The 16,835-nt window shown below is 37.7% G+C and overlaps 1 non-coding gene and 1 pseudogene across 1 annotated transcript; both read left to right on the top strand.

Moving 5' to 3' along the window:
- The first annotated feature begins 3,899 nt into the window (after positions 1 to 3,899).
- Positions 3,900 to 16,835, top strand: part of LOC117910413 — a 37,521-nt pseudogene continuing 24,585 nt past the window's right edge.
- LOC117910415 lies at positions 15,475 to 15,581 on the top strand. The gene has a single exon (XR_004650663.1). It is a non-coding gene; the product is annotated as a small nucleolar RNA R71 (small nucleolar RNA).

Below are 16,835 nucleotides of genomic sequence, written 5' to 3'. Positions count from 1 at the left end.
GGATACATCAACTCTTATGTGAAGTGGGAATGAAGTGCACAATGCCAGAAAAGCTTTGGTGTGACAATCAAGCCGCTTTTCATATTGCTGCGAACCTAGTCTATCATGAAAGAACCAAACACATTGAAGTCGATTGTCACTTCATTCGTGAAAAGATTGAGGAAAATCTAATCTCTACTGGCTATGTGAAGACTGGAGAGCAACTTGGGGATATTTTTACAAAAGCTCTAAATGGAACTCGAGTTGAGTACTTTTGTAACAAGCTGGGCATGATCAACATCTATGCTTCAGCTTGAGGGGGAGTGTTAGCTGTATATATCTGTACATACCATAATGTGGTTGTTTCCTTAGGGATAATACCTTCCTAATTAGGTCTCTCAACTGTATATATATATGTATTATTCCTATGATAAATAATAAGAAATTCAGAAGTACCGTGATTCGATTACACTTAGGAACAATAAAATAAGGAATTTTAAAATTTTAAAATACAATTAAAACTAAAATACTTAAAAATTAAAGGCAATTAAAACCAAAATATTTAAAAATTAAAAAATTTTGATTCCCATCGTATTTCTCATTTTTTTATATCTAGATTTTTAACCAGCGTACGCGAAGTGAAAGTCAATATTTATTTTTATCTTTTGAACTTTTAGGTTTTTTAAAATTTCTTATTTTATTGTTGATGTTAACCAACAAAAATTTTATTCAATTAAAAAAAAAGGTAAGAAGATGAAGAGATTTATATAATATAAAATATAAAATCATTATTAACTGGAGAATTAGCAAGAATTTTATTTATCACTTGACGAATATGCCGAATTTTTCCACAATGATTTGTACCTTATATTATATAATAAAAATTTATGATATATTTGTTTGTAAGGTACTTTTATTAACTTAAAATGATAAATAAATTTTTTGATAATTTTATTTAATATTATCAAGTAAAGCACTATTTTAGAAAATAATTATCTGATTTATGTAAAAGTGTATGTATTTTAAAATATTTTTAAATTGATAAAAATAAAACTTATTTATAAAATTTGAGGTTTTTTTCTATATATTTTTAAATTAGTGAGAAAAAACCCACTTTTCCCTTTTTCAAATTCTAAAATGAGAATTCGTAATATTCATAAGAGTGATGCATTTAGTATATGTAAAACCAAGAAGTCTAGTGGGTTTAAAGTAGACGACATTCATAAGGGTCATTAGAGATGATATTAGAGTTTATTTTTGGCAAAAAAGAAAAAAAAATAAAAGTTTAATTATCTATTAACCTTATGGGTGATGGGTCACATATGACAAAGACAACATGTCGTCTCTATATGTTATGATGAATGACATCACATATCACTTGAGAAGTTGCTCACACTTATAAATGGGGATTTATCTAGTCTATGTGCTCAGGTTTTAAGGTTATAAAAGCTTGTAAGTATCTTGCATAAGGCCATGCCATTCAATCTTAGTTGGAAATATGTGGAGTTTAAATCATCTGGTGAGTGGAATTGACCATATGGGTTACTATAAGGATGTCATGTATTGTATAGAAAGGTGAATAAGATATCCTATTTTACCTAAAAAGAGAAGCTTTTAATGCTTAGAAAGGGTGATTCAATTTTGATCACCTATAAATCTTATGGGTCATAGCGAGGAAGTGATACTTGTATGAGAGGCAGAATATGATTTCACATATTGCCAGAAGGTTGTGTTAATCCCTAATAAGAAATATGTAGAGTTTTGATTATCCATAAACCCTATGGTTCTGATGAGAATAATGTGTCTATATAAGTGATTGAATATAATATTTTACATCATTTGAAGAAGAAATTTTTAGTACTTTAAGGGGTGACCCATTTATTGTTAGGGTTTAAAGTTGCAAGGATTAATGGGTTTAAAGAAAATAAGGTTACATTTGGGTTAAGTGATATTAAAACTAATTCCTAATTGAAAACACGAGTATGACTGCCCATTAGCTATGATGGAAGAGGACGAATGTGATATCCATCTCATATCACTTGGGGTAGAAGTTCTTAATTTTTAGTACTTATTTGGAATATGAAAACAATGTTTTAAGTAGGAATATAAAAGCTAATGGACTCAAAATAGACAATATGTGTAGAGGTCTTCATCAAATATATTACACATGTGTAGAGGTCTTTACGGATATTATTTATAGTCAAAATATTTTATTAAGGTGCATCAGTTTTATAATTAAAATAAAACATAAACTATCACTTAATATAAACAATTCAATAAGAGTAAATCTTCAAAGACCAAAGAAAGCATAATTTATTATTTAATTAATTGTCACAAATTAAAAAAATGAACAAATTTAAAATATTAAGATTAAGACTATAGATAACCCATCATTGAATTAAAATTTATAAACTATTAAATACAAAATTTTTAAAAATTCAATTTCATTAAAGGTTTATTATAAAACAAAAAATTCATATAATTTGAATTAATGCAAAATAAATTGGAACAATGGTTTCACTAAAAAAAAAGATAAAGATAGGATTAAAAGGGAAGAAATAGGTATTAACCAATCTTTTCAGAACCGAACCGGTGATCGAACCGAAAAGTTACCGGTTCACGGTTCATTGGTTGGAGCGGCGGTCGAACCGCTATCGAACCGGTGACGTCATAAATATATAATTTATATATTATTAAAATTAAAAATAATTTTAAAAATTTTAAAATATATATGAATAAATTAAACATCAATAATATTATTTTATATCTTTGATATTATCAAATTAAATCATATTAATATTTTAAATTTTATTAAATGAAATATGTATAATATTTAAATGTGAATATATAAAAAAATGAAAATTTAAACTAATTTCATAATTTTTAAAAATATTATATTATTTTTATTTAATATTATAAAAAAATTTAAAATCTAATATGTGTTGTTTTGTTTGGCATATTAGATAATAAGATACATGTAGTCGAGTGGTGTTCTAGGTGGACTATAGTACAGGGGTGGTCCAAGGTTCAAACCTTCTTGGAGTTTTGTTATGTTTTTTTTCTTTGATATTTAGCAATCCCACATCGGAAAGTGAGAGGAACAAGGAGTCAAATGACTCCTATAAAAGCCATCCTCAGCAAAGGCTTTAGATGGGCTTGTGGGCTCAAAACTCAGCCCACATAAAGTGGAATAGGTATGTGGGCTGTGTCATAAGACAGACCCAACATGTCCTTTAGTAAAAATCATTTTAAATTCTATGGAATCCTTCCATCAATGAGAGGGTAATATTTTCATTTTGTAATTTTTTTAAAAAAAAATTAAAATCATTTGAACCGGTCGATTCACCGGTTGAACTGCCGGTTCGAGCGGTTCAACCCCGGTTCGATCTCAATCCGGTCCAAATGACCGGATCGGACCAGAATGGTGACCGGCTGATGGTTGGACCGGTCTGACCGGCTGGTCCGGTTTGGTTTTTAAAACATTGGTATTAACATAAAATTTATTTTTAAATTTTAATTAAATCTTAATATATCATTAATACTCAAAGGTAAGTATTATTTTTTATTAATAATATTTAATTATCATTGTTGTTTTTTTTTTAAAAAAAATCAAAACTAAATTTATATTTTTTAGGAAAGGTAGAATTTCCATTCCACTTTCAATTTTTTGGATTTTTTTTTTCTTAATACAATGCCTTTTTTCTTTATTTCTTTCTTTCCCTATAATAAGTGTCAACCTAGATAAAATTGAGGTTTGTTTGTTTGTTTATTCATTTTTTTGAATTTTTATTTATTTATTTATTTTATCATAATGAGAGTACAGTACAGCAGCAGCAGCAACCCACACTCAACTATGGCACCAAACTATTCATAGTCCACCATTGAAAACAATGGTGGGCAAAAGGACTAGATGAAAATTAATGGTTTCAGTCTTTGCAACTCACATGTTGTCTACAATCTTTTTCTTCTTTTGTTCTATCATGTGCTGCTCTGCTAGAGATACCATCACACCAGACAATTTGCTTATTGATGATGGTGGAGGAACTCTTGTTTCATCTAGTCAAACTTTTGAACTAGGCTTCTTTATTCCCAAGGAAAGGTTCAACAATGGAAAATACATTGGCATATGGTACTACGGGTTGAAGGAGAGAACAGTTGTATCTGTAGCCAATGGAGCCAACCCCCTTCTTGACGCCAATGTTGGAGGTCTTGCCATTGCAGATGACGGTAACGTCAAGCTAGTGAATGAAAGTGGAGCAGCTTACTGGTTTATTGATCTTGGAAGCTCGTCTTCCATGGATAAGGCGACCAAGCTCATGGATTCTGGGAACTTTGTTTTAAGCGACAACATATCTGGGGAGATTCTTTGGGAGAGTTTCAAGAACCCAACTTGATGCAAACCTCAATCGACACGCTTTGAGACCCAACAAACATTATTGGAATAATTGCCCAAGAAAGCTAAAATACATATTTTTGATAGAACCCTGACCCAACGTTTATAAGTGAAATGCGAACCAAAAGTATAAGTAACAAACCTTGACCCAATGATTACAATGGAATCACGAATCGAAGGTATAAAGTTTGAAAGCCACAAGGAAGAATCCCTGATAAGTTCACAGTCCTTGAAGAACCAAAAGAAGAGCAAAGCCTCACCTTTTCTGATTTTTTATTCAATAAAAATTATTCCCTATTACAATGAGTGCATGTTATTTATATGTCATGAAAAAAAAGACTTACTAAATATTAAAACCCTAAATAAAAGTTGATTTGGTCTGAAATTAGCAGATCCAAAATAGGAAAATAGTTAAAAAAAAAACGTTCTAAATAATAAAAACCTAAAATTAAGGTAGATTTGGCTTGAAATTAGAAGCTCTAGAATAGGAAACATGTTTGTTAACTGATATGAAGTTGGAAATTTAATCAGTCATTAATCCACGCCATAAATCACGCCCAATCAAGCTAGATTAGCCCTCAATAGCTTGGATTAAATTTATTACACCTTCATCTTCCTTTGGGCCAAGCTTGGAATGTTATGTGTTAGAATCAGCCCAAATCTCTTGAATTAGCCCATTAAGTGCTTCTTTGATCTTCTTGGATCCTGCTTTAGCAATAAGCCCAACTGGAACATGCAATGGATCCTTGAATGCTTGTTGATTCTCATCATTCCCCCTCTCTTCAAAATGATTCGTCCTCAAATCGTTGCCTACATCAAAAGGAGAAAGATCATAAACATTAAATGTAGCACTAATGTTATACTTACCCAGAAGATCCAACTTGTATGCATTATCATTGATTCTCTCAAGGACTTGAAATGGACCATCCCCTCTAGGATGTAGCTTGGACTGCTGATTCGTGCCCAGTTGGGTATTTTTAATCAAAAATATTTATAAATCTTATGACCTTATACTGGCGTAGCAAAGCAACTATAGTATAGCAGCTCTAGGGTCGAACTCTGGGATGGGTTTTCACTCTACCAGTGATAGACTCAAGATTAGAAATTGAATCTGATGATTTCCTTTGTCAAAAACTTAAAGTTTAAAAGAAAATAAAATTTGTTTTGAAAGTGGTGTTTAGAACTAAACTAACATAGAACTAGGTAAAAATGGAAGAAAGAAAGTCTCCCGGAGCTAAAGGTTGCTAGGATCAAGTTTAGAATGCAAAGTGGGAAATTCCGGATTTTTCTCCTCGTATTGGGGACAACAACATAAAGGATGGTTGTTTCCTGAACCGGTATAGGTTTAACAATGAAGACTTAATCCATAAAAAGTCAATAGAAATGGTAGTCAAGTTCCATTAATGGCTTTAGACACTATGGGTCTTCACCTTGAGCCACTTTCCAATGGCTCGTACATGATAACTAATGGTCTTATGTGGATCTAGCAATAAGTATCCACAGAGACCTAAAAGCTTATCATGTATTGGCCATTCAAAGTGATTCTAAGGGATTTAAAGCAAAACTTTAGATTTAAAAGCCATTTATGAACTCCAACTACCTGTATTTAATGTACGAGAGTTTTCTACTTTTGCATCTGGACTTTTCACCTAGCTTCCTTCACTCCAAGAAACCAAAGGTTTAGCCTCTCATCCTCTGGGAAAACATCCTCAGAGGTTGTTTGGCTTCCAAGAAAAAGAAAATAGAAGAGAGAAAAGGAAAGCAAAGAGAACTCTCTATTTTTTTTTTTCGAGAGATGATTTCCACCCCTCTTATAGTCTTTACAAAGCAAAGCCTGTGATTGGCTAATTACCAGGATAAGAAAGGAATTTACATCAAAAGATACAAAAGAAAAGATCTCACGTGGAGTCGGCAGAACAGAGGAGATTTCGCACCAAAGTCGCATGAACAATACAAGGTGCGAAATTCGCACTTGCAATGGCTGGTGCGAAATTTGCCATTTTGAGCTCCTTATACGAATGGCAATATACCACTATAGGTACTTGATTTGTCAGCAATTCCAAGCCGGTTCCGAATATGGGATTCTTGAAAGGCGATTTTGCACGATGAACAAAATAGAGCCTCCCAAAGTGATAGTGTAAGGCTACAAAAACTGCTTCTTTCCTCTGTTTTTCCTCTTTGCTTCTCTCCTTTACTTGGCTTGTCTTAATGATCCAAAAAGCTGTCAAAACACTAAAACTAGCCACAAATATGATTAGAAGTCATTGCTAGGTCCTTAACATGCCAATTGGAATAAAAATGAAGAACTACTACACAAAAGTGCTTAAAACATAATGAATTAAAGGCGCAAAATAGCACTTTTTGGGTAGTAATCACTCCCCCCAACTGACACATTGCTAGTCCCTTAGCAATGAAGGGAAGAAAAAGAAAGAAAAATAGATAATATAATAATTTACAAAATCATGCTGATCACTCAAAAAAAAAAAAATAATAATCAAGTGGCATGATTGGATCAAACTCTCACATGGCAAGTCAAGGATATAAAACTCAATCATCAACAAGAGTCATCAAATAACTTACCTACCACAACATACAAAGAGTGGGCATTATGCAAATTTGAGTATCAAAATAATTTCCACTCCCAAAGGACCAACTCTTAATCTTCCACAAAAATCTAAATGTTAAGGTGCTTAGTTTCCAGTTATAGTATGTCAAACTATATTCTCCCCCCAACTAAGGTTTTTCTCTAACTTTAGCAACACTAATCCCCATATAAAAGGCTAAGAACACACTTTTTTTTTTTTTTTTAAACTCCACCCATCCACCCATGTAACGAGCAGTGAGGTTGGTGACTCCCAACCAATAAATGCTTAGGGCACCAGGCTTCAAAGATTTTCACCATATACCCCTCGGACCTTGCTCGGGTTTCAAAGCAAGTGAAGCAAATTTTTCATAAGACACATTGGCCTTTTATAAGGTGTCCCAACACTAATAGAATGAGGTCAAAGGCACCAAGTCGAAAATTTCCTAAGTTTAGGGGGTGAGAAAGTTTTCCATCTTATAACTAGAATCTAATGTGTTCAGTGTGTGAAAAGATTAGAGTGGAAGACTTAAGATTGAAATCAAAAGGAGCTTCAACAATTTATCAACTTTAATAAGCATAATACAAACTCTGAGACTATGACAATAAGATAAGAATTTAATTTCTCCCATTTACTTTTGAGAATTTATCTTTGAGAAACAAAGAGTTTGCAAAAATTTGTTAGCAAAATAACCTAACCAAAAATCCAAAAAATTACTTCCTCAACTCTCCCCCCAACTAGGATGAACATTGTCCCCAATGTTCCAAAAGTAAGTGATAATAAAAGGGAGAAAGTGATACCTCCTGATAGTAAGGGACTCTGAATGGACAGGAGAAACCACATGTTGTAAAAGAAAAAAAAATCATAAGAGTGATGAGTAGAGGAAATAAAAAGGAATAGCTAATATACACAAAAAGGAAGATGTCTATATAAACTGAGAGAGTACAATATACGAGATAAACATGGAATACATCCAATCCCAGTATAAAAGTGGTCCAAAATATATATCACATCCAAAAATATAGAATATAGATACAAAACAAAAAAAAGAAAGAGGAGTGATTGTATGATCAAGTAGTAGGCTCCTCTGGTGGATAGGAGGGGTCCTCAGCTGTAACTGTGGAAGGTACCACTACAGGTGTAGCATCATCAACTAGAGCAGAAGGCTCTGAGGGCACAGGAGCAACAGGTGGAGCTGGTGGCAAAAGACCGAGGTGCTGCTGAATCTCACGGAGAATGAGAGTCTACTGGTCCTGCCGAAGCTGGAAGTGGTCCATCCGCTCCATAATGGCCATGTGAGTAGTGGTCAGAGTTTGGAAAGAAGCGAGCAAGTCACGATACTCTGCACCAGGGATAGTAATGGGCGGCTCTAAGGTATGAGGAATAGCAGGTGGGGCATCAGACGATGCTGCCTCTGGTACGGGCTCCGAGAGAGCTGAAGTGGACGGAGCAAATATAGATGGTAAGGGCTATGGAGGAACTTCCCTTGGCTCGGGAAGTTCTGGGGAATGCTGATGGTGCAATACCTGATTCCATTGGTCAAGAGAGAAGCTTTCTCGACAATGGCGGCGGGTCTCAGAATGAGGGTCTGTAGGGAAACCCATATGTGCCAGAACATGGCATAGCAGCTGAGAAAAAAGTAAAAGAATGGTGTCTGCCCTCGTAAGACTCCTCTTATGCACCTTCTCCTCAAAATGGAGGAGGGAAGCCATAATAAAATGATGGGGGCCAAAGTAGTAGCCCTCAGAGATACGAAATAACGCCTCTAGAATGGCTCTTCGCCTCTGCACTTTATGCTGAAGAGGAAAAAGATTGGTGTGAAGCACCACATCAACTAGGAGCATCCCAGGGGGAAGCTCCTTCCTCATAATGATCCTGTTTGAAGATGCCCCTCGAGATAGTATACTAACCATGTCCCACTCAGAAAGTGGGGCCACCGTCTAAATGCAGTTGGATCTGCTGGTGCATAAGGGATATGGAAAACCTCAGCAATCTGTCTAGCCCCCAAAATACCCTGGCGTCTATCAATGGTAAAAAGGATCGAGGCGGGTGTCGGGACGCCACGAGTAGTCATAGATTGGTAAAAGTCTAAAGCTACTCGAGGATAAAAGAACTGTGGTGGAGTCATAAAGGGTACAAGATGGTACCTCTCAAGTAGGCGGTATGAATCCCCCAACTCAGGCTGCTGTCGCAAAACATAGTGATCAAAATATGCCTCATCATGGAATGCTCTCGCTCCGCAATCGGAGTTGCCCTCAATGGGCGAGCTGGCGAGGATAGGGCGTTTGGTGGGAGGAGGCTGAGACTGTGAATCTCGCGCTGCTCTGGAGGACTCTCCTGGCTCTGAAGTCTTTGCCTTCTTTGTAGGAGGACTCCTAGCTGGAATCTGAGTAGGGGCCATAGGTGTGGCAGCTGCTCTCCTGGTATAGTATCTGCGCTGGGGGGCAGAATCAAGTAAATGTGGGGGTGCATCTAGCGGGCCCAGCACAGGGGCAGCTTTATGACTGCTCTGGGGAGCTGAGGTAGAGTCTCCTCGGGTCTTAGCCATAAAGGAGCAAAGAAATGAGGCTCAAAGGCTTGGGATTGGGGAAGGTAGGGGTGAAAATCCCAAAAATTCGCACAAGGGGTAGGGTGGTGCGAATTTCACACTAGAGAATTGGGTGGTGCGAATTTCGCACAAGTGGAGTAGTGTTGTGCGAATTTCGCACAATGCACTATTCACTTGTGCAAGATGCAAAATTTGTGGTTCTTTCAAATGGCAAAATTTTTTGGTTTTTGAGGGTGGGAAATGTGGGTTGAGGTAGGAAAGGGGTTTTTCATGGTGGGAAAGCTAGGAAATGGGAGCTTTACAAGAATAGAATGAAGAATTTTGAAGCTCCCATAGCCGCGGAAATGGGTTTCTTTTGAAGAAACCGTGGCTTTGAATCCTTAGCTTGAAGTTTTGGTTTTGAAAAATCAAGGTTGGGTTTTGTTTAGGGATGGATTTAGAATGTTGAGTGAAGAAATGAAGGGTTTTTGATGGTGGAAGGAGGAGAAAGAGCTGAAAATGGAAGTCACGGACTGCTATGAATAGTGTGGTGCCGTGGCTATGGAATGAAGCTCTTGAGATGGCCTGCCATGGTGGGATTGAGGATGGAAGATGATGAAGGAGAGGACCTTGTGGATGGAAAGGAGTGATCGGAAAAGAGGTGTTGAGAGGATTGAAGAAGAACAAGTTTAGACTTTAAGAAGAGAAATCGGCTTTTAAAGAACAAATGCGAATTTCACACAAGGTGAATAGTGAAGTGCGAAAATTTTCGCATTCCTGAGATTTTCCAAGACTGAGAGCATGCTTTTTGGAAAATGGTCATAAAGGCAATTTTGCACAAGGTTCGCATTCTTGTGCATTTTCACACTAAGATTTTGGGTAGGGATCGAGAGCATGCTTTTTGGAAAATGCTCACAAAAGCGATTTCGCACAAAGGGGGTAGGGTGGTGCGAATTTCGCTGTGTCTTGGCTTTTCTCCCCTGTTTTTCCCTTGACTTCATTCTTAAAGCTTTCCTACCTGCATGTTAACACAAAAACCAATTCAAACCACATTAGAATGAAATTAAGGTCAAAAATAAAAATCAAAACATGCATATACACAAGAAAAAAACTAGATTAAACTAAAATCAACTTAAAAGGAAACAAAAAGAGGATGAACTTTTTAGTCTTTGAAGAGACTAAGTTCAACCATGAACTGAGTGTTTTCATGTTAGAGGCTGATCAAGGAGGATGAATTCCTCCTTGTCTCGGGAAAATGATTCCATATAGGGCTTGAGACGATGCCCATTCACTTTGAAAGTTCGAGTGCTCTTGAAGTTGAGTAGTTCCACTACTCCATTTGATTGCACGTCATGAATTATGAAAGGACCCGTCCACCTTGATTTCAATTTTCCCGGAAAAAGATGAAGTTTAGAGTCATAAAGCAAGACTCTTTGCCCCTTGGTAAAATTCTTCTGATTTACCAACTGATCATGCCATTTCTTCAACCTCTCTTTTGCAATTTTTGAATTGAGGTAAGCATCATTCCTCATTTCCTCTAATTCGTTCAAATCCAAACATCTCTTTAACCCGGCTCTTGTCAGATCCATGTTGAGCTTCTTGATTGCCCACCATGCTTTATATTCAACCTCTACTGGAAGATGGCACGCTTTGCCATAAACAAGGTGATAAGGAGACATTCCAAGAATGGTCTTATAAGCGGTCCTATAAGCCCATAATGAATCCAGGAGCTTAATAGACCAATCCTTCCTGTTCACATTCACCACCTTCATCAGTATATTCATCACCTTATGCTTGACCCCATATTTGGCTAGAAGAGTCTCAAAAGGCTTGTTGCAAAAGTGGGTTCCTCCATCACTTATAATGGCCTTAGGCACTCCAAACCTTGAAAAGATGTTCTCCTTGAGAAGTTTGAGAACCACCTTATGATCATTGCTCCTACATGGGATTGCTTCTACCCACTTAGAGACATAATCCACTCCCACTAAAATGTAGGAGTGTCCAAATGACATTGGAAATGGTCCCATGAAGTTTATATCCCAAACATCAAAGACATCCACTATCAAGATGGGGTTTAAGGGCATCATATTCTGGCGTGTTAGCTTCCCAAGCCTTTGACACCGATCACATCCCTTGCACATAGCGTGGGCGTCCTTGAAAAGAGAGGGCCACCAAAAACCTCCACATGCACTATCATGACAATGGGATAGAATTCCTGATTGCTCTTGTTCAGGAACACATTTCCTTATGATTTGATCCGCACAATATTTGAAGAGAAAAGGCTCCTCCCAATAATAGGCATGGATCTTAGCAAAGAAATGCTTCTTGTCTTGGACACTCCACTCACTTGGAACTTCTCCAGTAACCAAGTAATTTGCAATGTGAGAATACCATGGAGCTACCTCTATTGACATGAGAGACTCCTCAGGGAAGTCATCATTGATAGGTAGACCATGTGAGTCATGTGCTATCACAAGTCTTGACAAGTGGTCAGCTACCACATTTTCTACTTCCTTTTTATCCCGGATTTGGAGATTGAATTCTTGAAGCAAAAGGATCCATCTTATCAATCTTGCCTTGTATCTTGCTTGGTTAGCAAGTACTTCAAAGCAGAATGGTCAGTGAACACCACTATAAAGGACCCTACCAAATAGGCACGAAACTTATCCAAGGCAAAAACTATTGCCAACAACTCCTTCTCAGTAGTTGTGTAGTTCCTTTGAGCCTCATTCAAAGTTTTGCTTGCATAATAAATCACATAGGGTTTTCCATTTTCTCTTTGCCCCAAAACAGCCCCCATAGCAAGATCACTTGCATCACACATTACCTCAAAAGGCAATTTCCAATTTGGGGCTCTCACTATTGGTGCAGTTGTGAGGAATTGCTTCAGTTCCTCAAAACTCTTCTAACATTTCTCATCCCACACAAACTTGGCATCCTTTACCAAGAGTTCACAAAGAGGTTTTGAGATTTTTGAGAAATCCTTAATGAACCTCCTATAGAACCCGGCATGTCCTAGGAATTGCCTAATTCCTTTAACATTTGTGGGAGGTGGCAACTTAACAATTAGCTCCACCTTTGCCTTATCTACCTCAATGCCATTCTTGGAGATTATATGTCCTAAGACAATTCCTTGTTGTACCATAAAATGGCACTTCTCCCAATTTAGCACTAGGTCTTTCTCAATACATCTTTGGAGAACAGCTTCTAAATGCAACAAACACTCCTTATAAGAACCTCCATATACAGTGATGTCATCCATGAAGACTTCCATGATGCACTCCACCATATCACTGAAGATGCTTAGCATACATCTTTGGAAAGTTGCAGGTGCATTACATAGACCAAAGGGCATCCTCCTATAGGCAAAAGTACCAAAGGGGCAAGTGAAAGTTGTCTTTTCTTGATCTTCCAAATCAATCTCTATTTGGAAGTACCCCGAGTAACCATCCAAAAAACAGTAGAAAGGATGCCCTGAGACTCTCTCAAGGACTTGGTCCATGAAAGGCAATAGGAAATGGTCCTTCCTAGTCACTGAATTCAACCTCCTGTAGTCTATACACACCCTCCATCCTGAGGTAAGACGTGTAGAGACTTCCTCCCCTTTCTCATTCTGGATCACAGTAATTCCAGATTTCTTTGGGACTACTTGGGTTAGGCTCACCGACAAGCTATCTGAAATGGGATATATGATCTCTGCTTGAAGTAGCTTCAGAACTTCACCCCTTACCACCTCTTGCATGTGAGGATTCAACCTCCTCTAGGGCTGCCTCACTAGTTTTGCATCTTCCTCCATATAGATATGGTGGGTGCATACCAAAGGGCTAATCACTTTCAGATCAGAAATTTTCCATCCAATGGTTTTTTTGCATTTTCTGAGGACTCCCAAAAGACTATCCTCTTGATCACTTGTGAGAGTTGAAGAAACCACCACTGGACATTTCTCATATTCCTCCAAATATGCATACTTCAAATCAACAGGAAGTGGCTTCAAAACTAGCTTTGGAAGGTCCTCCGTAGCTGCTCCTTGTAAGTCCTCCTTATTGAACAGTGGTAAGATCTCTTCCTGTCTCCTCCAAGGAGACATGATGGCTAACACATCAGAGGGTTCAGGTAACCCTTCTTCAAGCACTCCAAGGCTTTCGTTCAAGCTCTCTTCTAAATTCTTGTCACAATGCTCTTCAACCAAAGTGTTGATCAAGCACACCTCCTCCAATCCTTCCTCCTCTTCTGGGTGAAGATGCCTCTTGCATAGGTGAAATATGTTTAATTCCAAGGTCATGTTTCCAAATGTGAGCTGCATCACCCCATTCCTACAATTGATGATGGTATTGGAGGTAGCTAGGAAAGGTCTCCCAAGGATGATTGGCACATAATTTGCTTCCTTAATAGTGGGATCAGTATCAAGCACCACAAAATCCACGGGATACTAGAATTTGTCCACTTGAACTAGAACATCCTCTATCACCCCCCTTGGGATTTTGACTGACCTATCAGCTAAGGAGAGAGTGATGACCGTGGGCTTCAATCCTCCAAGTCCCAGTTGCTTATACACAGAGTATGGGAGCAAATTCACACTTGCCCCCAAGTCTAGTAAAGCCTTCTCCACATGTGTCCCTCCAATGTTGACTGAAATGATGGGGCATCCCGGATCTTTGTACTTAACTGGAGACTTACACTAAATGATAGCACTTACTTGCTCAGTGAGGAATGCCTTCTTTGTCACATGTAACCCTCTCTTGACCGTGCACAAGTCCTTCAAAAATTTTGCATATGTGGGGACTTGCTTGATCATATCAAGTAAGGGTATATTCACCTTCACTTGTCTCAAAACTTCAAGAATTTCTAATGAATTCTTGATTCCCTTCTTTCCATGTAAAGCTTGAGGAAAAGGGGGAGGCATATGTTTCTTCATCATATCCTCTTTAATCACTATCCTTGGCTTTTCTGCAATGCTTGATTTAGAAGCATTTTTCTTCCCACTCTTTTCTTCTTGGTTATTGCTCTCTTTAACCAAGGTTCTCCTTGACATGAGTTCTTCATCTTGCCTCACCTTAGGCAAGGGTTGATCAACCTCCTTCCCACTACTCAAGGTGATCACAGCTTTGACCTCCCTCAACTTTGAAGACTCCCCATCTAGGGTTTCAACTTCATGAACACCCTTTGGATTTTGGCTTGGTTGAGAGGGAAACTTTCCTTTCTCATTCATTGTGTTGAGGTTGGTAAGCCTAGAGATGGAGTATTGAATATTATCTATCTTCTGAGATAGATCATTTTGTATCCCATCCATTCTCTTAATTTGAGAACTCTCAATATTTTCAATCTTTTGGTGCAATTGGGAGTTGATTGCCTTTGTTCACCCACAAAGTCACCCATGACTTTACTTAGGTTCACAATGGCTTGCTCCACTGAAGAAGTTTGTTGAGGTGCTTGGGTTTGGGCTTGTGGTTGGTATGGAGGTGGCCTTGGTTTCCAAGAAAAATTTGGATGGTTTCTCCAGCTTGAATTATAGGTGTTTCCATAAGGTGCATTGTTGTTGGGCCTAAATTGCCCCACAACATTGGCTTGATCACCTAACATCTCCCTCACAGCTGGGATGGTTGGGCACTCATCTACCACATGATCACATGATTGGCAAATGGTGCATGGCATGACATGGGCTTGTGTCTCGGAAATGGCTTGGACTTCATGCATTTTTTTCAACTCAAGTTCTTCCAACCTCCTTGCCAATGTTTGCCACCTTAGCTTTCATGTCCATGTCTTCACTTAACATGTACATTCCACCATTTGGATTTACAGGAGCTTTCATCCTTCCCATTTCTCCTGAGTTGGGCTCATCCCATCCTCTTGATACCTCAGATACATAACTTAAAAAGTCCATGGCTTCTTCTGGATTCTTACTCATAAAATCTCCTCCACACATGGTTTCAAGAATTTGCTTCATGGAGGAAGACATCCCATCATAAAAATAGCTCACCAAGAGCCATGTATCAAAGCCATGATGAGGACAAGCATTGATGGCCTCCATATACCTTTCCCAACATTCATAGAACTTCTCATTTTCTTTTGCAGAAAAGTTTGAGATTTGTCTCTTCAACCCATTGGTCCTATGGGTGGGGAAAAATTTCTTCAAAAATTCGGCCTAAAGATCAACCGAATTCCTTATGCTCTTTGGCCTTAAAGAATTAAGCCATATTTTTGCCTTGTCCTTCAAAGTAAAAGGGAATAGCTTGAGTCTTATCAAGTCTATTGAAGCTCCTCCCTCTCTAAAAGTATTGCACACCTCCTCATACTCCTTGATGTGGGCATATGGGTTCTTACTCTCCATTCCATGGAAATTTGGTAGGAGGGGCACAATATAGGGCCTTATAATCAGCTGCTCAAGAGGAGGTACGATGCATGAGGGTGCACTCATCCTTGGTGGGTGCATTCTATCCCTCATGGATAGATATGCATTTGGATTACCCCCTTGACCGTGTTGAGAATTCTGATCCTCTTGTAGGGGGTCCATGATGTTTACACAGATATCCAACTCTGTGTCTTGAGGATTCTCTATCCTTACTAGTCTTCCCTCTTGGTCTCGAATCCAATAGGGCATGCACAAGTTACAACTTCCCTGAAAACAAAACAAAGACAACAAAAACAAAAGAAAGCTAGAAGAAAGTTAAGGTTAGAAAGAAAATGAAAGTAAACTTAACAAAAGGAATTCTACAATTAAAAGAAAGGAAATGAAGTTAGTGAAAAAGGAATTCACCAAACTTATGATGGAAATCACAAGTAGCCTCTAAAAAGTTGTATCACTGTATCGTGGCACCATCCCCGGCAATGGCGCCATTTTGATTCGTGCCCAGTTGGGTATTTTTAATCAAAAATATTTATAAATCCTATGACCTTATACTGGCGTAGCAAAGCTACTATAATATAGCAGCTCTAGGGTCGAACTCTGGGATGGGTTTTCACTCTACCAGTGATAGATGCAAGATTAGAAATTGAATCTGATGATTTCCTTTGTCAAAAACTTAAAGTTTAAAAGAAAAGAAAATTTGTTTTGATAGTGGTGTTTGGAACTAAACTAACATAGAACTAGGTAAAAATGGAAGAAAGAAAGTCTCCCGGAGCTAAAGGTTGCTAGGATCAAGTTCAGAATGCAAAGTGGGAAATTTCGGATTTTTCTCCTCGTATTGGGGACAACAACATAAAGGATGGTTGTTTCCCGAACCGGTATAGGTTTAACAATGAAGATTTAATCCATAAAAAGTCAATAGAAATGGTAGTCAAGTTCCATTAATGGCTTTAGACACTATGGGTCTTCACCTTGAGCCACTTTCCAATGGCTCGTACATGATAACTAATG

The sequence above is a fragment of the Vitis riparia genome, unplaced genomic scaffold, assembly GCF_004353265.1.
Source record: "Vitis riparia cultivar Riparia Gloire de Montpellier isolate 1030 unplaced genomic scaffold, EGFV_Vit.rip_1.0 scaffold732_pilon_pilon, whole genome shotgun sequence".
Lineage (NCBI taxonomy): Eukaryota > Viridiplantae > Streptophyta > Magnoliopsida > Vitales > Vitaceae > Vitis > Vitis riparia.
This window is presented reverse-complemented; position numbering and strand designations above follow the sequence as displayed.